Source organism: Cornus florida, unplaced genomic scaffold (genome assembly GCF_030987335.1).
Source record: "Cornus florida cultivar Cherokee Brave unplaced genomic scaffold, ASM3098733v1 CherokeeBrave_3.0.0_Hap2_Chr03, whole genome shotgun sequence".
Classification (NCBI taxonomy): Eukaryota; Viridiplantae; Streptophyta; class Magnoliopsida; order Cornales; family Cornaceae; genus Cornus; species Cornus florida.
In genome coordinates, this window is record NW_026775573.1 from 56315332 (window position 1) to 56315950 (window position 619).

The following is a 619-nucleotide window of genomic DNA, read 5'->3' on the forward strand; positions in this document are numbered from 1 at the left end:
AGTTTATCGAACTGAATCAATTGTTCGTTAGTGAACTGGACTTCTTCTCCAATGATGTCACTAAGTTTGATGTTCGTATTCTCTTCAGGGAGGGAAGGAGTAACGTTCATCATGCAAATACTTTCAATATCCGTGGCTTCGTTGTCGGTATCGCTGGGGGTGGTCCCAGACGAGGTACTGGTATAAACACTACTAGAGAGTTCATACAGGATGGTGGAAGGATCAGTGATATCACTACCATAAACTACACAGAGATTCTCTGTCTGTAGTCGTTTTACCATTTTAGAAGCCTTCTTGCCTTTTTGGGGGCAATTAGTGGCATAGTGACCAGCTTCATTACAAATATAGCATTTGCAATCCTTTTTAGTTTCAAGGGCTTTTGAAGGCTTGGAGGATTTTTTGTGGCCTTTTTTCTTTTTCCCGGGTTTGGGAGAAGCAGCCTGTGTAACATACTTCTTTGAGGCTTTAGGACGACGTCCTTTCCATTGCTTCCAACGAAAGGTTTTGCGTTGAGGGCGTCGTCGCGCGGGGGTGGCGCGGTAAGGAGCGCAACCAATTTTCCAGGTTTCCTGGAGAATCTTGTCACAACAGCGTTGTCCTTCTGCAGTGCCATTGATCT